The 3563-nt window shown below is 47.7% G+C and overlaps 1 pseudogene across 1 annotated transcript; it reads right to left on the bottom strand.

Moving 5' to 3' along the window:
* Positions 1 to 1191: 1191 nt before the first annotated feature.
* On the bottom strand, positions 1192 to 1841 carry LOC100946477 (annotated as a pseudogene). The gene has a single exon (XR_001161807.1). The product of XR_001161807.1 is annotated as a 40S ribosomal protein S7 pseudogene (transcript).
* Positions 1842 to 3563: the final 1722 nt, after the last annotated feature.

The raw sequence follows: 3563 nt of genomic DNA, 5'->3' as shown, positions 1-3563 counted from the left end.
CCGCCTCCCAAGTAGCTGGGACCACAGGCGCCTGCCACAACGCCCGGCTATTTTTTGGTTGCAGCTGTCGTTGTTTGGTGGGCCTGGGCTGGGGATTCGAACCCTCCACCTTAGGTGTACGAGGCTGGCGCCTTAGCCGGTTGAGCTATAGGCGCCGAGCCCAGAGTGCTGGTTTTACAGGTGTGAGCCACTGCACCTGGCCAAGAGTATGTTTTTCTTTTTTCCTTTTTTTTTTTTTTTGAGACAGAGCCTCAAGCTGTTGCCCTGGGTAGAGTGCTGTGGCATCACAGCTCACAGCAACCTCCAACTCCTAGATTTAAATGATTCTCTTGCCTCAGCCTCCCAAGTAGATGGGACTACAGGCGCCCACCACAGTGCCCTGCCATTTTTTGGTTGTAGTTGTCATTGCTATTTGGCAGGCCCGAGATGGATTCAAACCCACCAGCTCTGGTGTATGTGGCCAGTGCCTTAGCCACTTGAGCTACAGGCACCGAGCCCTGAGCATGTTTTTCAACACTGATATTATCCTGTACACACTCTTATTATTTTCTTTATTAACAAAACAATGTATTAACATACATTGGAAGTCAGGTGAGGTTGCTGACAGCCCATGCACTGCACGATTCCAGAGGCTATGGTTGTGCGACAACGTGTTGTTGAAGAGATGAAAGCGTTATTATTCTTTTCTTTTTTTAACACCATGGCATCAATGGTGGAGTTGTACTTTGGAAAAGGGGACTCTCTGCTGACTCTCACTGAGCAGGATGGGTTAAGAAAGATGGGCAAGAGTGAACCCCTAACACCACTGTTTGTTCTTTCTCCCAATGTGAAATGGGGAGCACCAACGGGGGTAGGTGGAGGCATGGAGCTGACTGTCTTTGCCTTTCACCTTGGGTGCTGCTGGGAGCTGGGCCTACCAGTGCCCAGATTCACCTCTAGGCACCTCCTGGGAAAGGCTGTGGAGTGGAGGGCCTGAGCACACAGGGCCAGGGGACAGAGCACCTCAGTTCCCATCTCCACTCCCCAGCTTACTGAACCCTTTGGCCTTAGGCAAGTTATTCAACTTCTCTACATTTCCATTTATTCTCTTCCCTTTACTGGACAGATCACAGAAGGGGCTTTAGCCTTAGAACTGGTGGAAATCTCAGCTCTTTGCTCACAGTTGTATGACCTTTTTTTATTTTTTTTTTTCTGTGAATATACTTTATTTAGTCATTTTTGTTTACAATTGAAACTCTGGGAATTCAAAATTAACATCCTTGCCCGTGAGCTTCTTATAAACACCAGAAAAAGTTTCAACCTTGTGCTCCACGTTGTTCTGCTGGGCCTTGTCCAAGTGCACCTTTATGAGCTGGCTGCCGTCTAATTTCACACGGATTCTCTTGCCCACAATTTCACTTGGGAAGACCAAGTCCTCAAGGATCGCATCGTGCACAGCTGTCAGAGTGCGGCTCCTGGGACGCTTTTGCTTATTTTTTGTACGGCTTTTTCGAGTTGGCTTAGGCAGAATTCTCCTCTGGGCAATGAAGACAACATGCTTCCCACTGAACTTTTTCTCCAATTCGCGTACTAGCCGGACTTGAATTTTCTGGAAAGATTTCAGTTGAGGAACAGGAACAAAGATAATGATAGCTTTCCGACCACCACCAACTTCAATTTCCTTGGCTGCGGTTATATTCAGCTCGCGGAGCTGAGCCTTGAGGTCCGAGTTCATCTCCAGCTCCAGCAGGGCCTGGGAAATGCCTGACTCGAACTCGTCCGGCTTCTCGCCATTAGGCTTCACGATCTTGGCGCTGGAGCTGAACATGGCCTTCTCCTTGCAGAGAGCCGGCTGAGGAAGAGCAGTTGTATGATCTTGAATACAACTTTCTTGGGCCTTAGAGTGTCAGATATCTGAGAAATAGGACTGATGGTGCTGCCCGTGCTCCTAGGTGGTGATGAATTAATAATTGTAAAGCACCGTGCCTGGCACAGAGAGGGTGTTTGTAAAAGGCAGGTGTTTCTCTACCTGCCTCATAGTGTAGGGATTCTTCAGATACTATTTCTCTCCCCTTGTTTAATCCTCAGCAACAGGATAGTCCTGGAACATAGAAGGTGTGAGAGGGGGTGAGAGGGCCAGATTAACTCCATTTTGTGGTTTACTACACAAGCCCCATTCCTAGTTGTGTACCACACAAGCCCCACTGTTTACTACACAAACTCCATTCCTAGCCCTTCCCCTCTACCAGTAAAACCTACAAGCCACTCCCTGCTGCCTTCCCCCACCCCTCACCTGTACCAATCCAAATCCTCCTTTACTAATGAAATCACCAACCACCAATCAAAAGTGTACTCATACCCTCCTCCCCTTCTTGCTTTCTGTACCCCATAAAAACTTGCTCCACCCCAGGTTCGGGGCTCGTCCTAGGCCTGCATGCTAGGGGAGTCCAGACCGGTCTGAATAAAACCTCACCTCATGCTTTTTACATCAGCGTGCGTCTCAGATTTGTCTGTTGGGGTTATTTGGGAGAATAATTTTTGGGCACAATAGGGGAAACCCTTTTGAATTAAACCTACACCAAATGGAAATTGATGGTATCATCAGAAACTTAGTCAAAAGATGGAAGCTTCCTTGGTGAAACATGTATGAGACAGAATATCCTCTCTTCTAATCCAATGTCCAAAGTGGCATCCTGTCTGCCGGAGAGCCCCCCCAGGAGGTGGGGCTTGGAATGTAGAGAGCCTGCTCCTTCTGGGCACCATCAGCTACCTCCAAACTGGAAAGGATCCAAACTTCTGTCTTCTGATACCTCTCAGGAGGGCCAGCTCTGTTGCATTGTCAGTCTTTAGTCCACAGCAGAGCTGCAAAGAGGAGAAACAGGGATGAGGCTCCAGTGTTTTTCATCCTCTTGGACAAAGACATCCTTATGCAAGCAATTGCACCCTCCACCTGATGGACACACCCTCCTACCTGATGCCAGAGGAAGGACTGTTCAGATAGGCAGGTGGACACTAGAGGGCTCTGGAGAGGGGCCCGAGACACTACAGACGTTTGTTTTAAGGTTAAGTGTCCCCTACCCTGCACCTGTCTAGCTCGGCTCTGAGATCTTAGGGCTTTATTCATTCAGAAAATATTTATGATATTCCATTTATTTATTTATGTATTTATTTTTGAGACACAGTCTCAAGCTGTCACCCTGGGTAGAGTGCCATGGTGTCACAGCTCACAGCAACCTCAAACTCTTGGGCTTAAGCAATTCTCTTGCCTCAACCTCCCAAGTAGCTGAGACTGCAGGCATCCACCACAACGCCCGACTAGTGACATTCCTTTTAAACATGAGTATAAATGATGATATAAAAATGTGTTAAATTGTATTTACTCTGTGTGTGTATGTGTGTGTGTGCTGTTTTTGTTTTGAACAAGACGTGGCTTTGTTGCACTGGCGTGAGGGCACTGGCCTTATCATAGTTCACAGCAACCTCAAACTCCTGGGTTCAAATGATCCTCCTGCCTTAGCTTCTTGAGCAGGTGGAACTACAGTGCACACCACCACACCCTGCCAATTTTTCTTTCTTTCTTTCTT

The sequence above is a fragment of the Otolemur garnettii genome, unplaced genomic scaffold (assembly GCF_000181295.1).
Source record: "Otolemur garnettii isolate 467f Iridium unplaced genomic scaffold, OtoGar3 scaffold00232, whole genome shotgun sequence".
Classification (NCBI taxonomy): domain Eukaryota; kingdom Metazoa; phylum Chordata; class Mammalia; order Primates; family Galagidae; genus Otolemur; species Otolemur garnettii.
The sequence above is the reverse complement of the archived record's forward strand: the minus strand, read 5'-3'. Positions and strand labels throughout refer to the sequence as shown.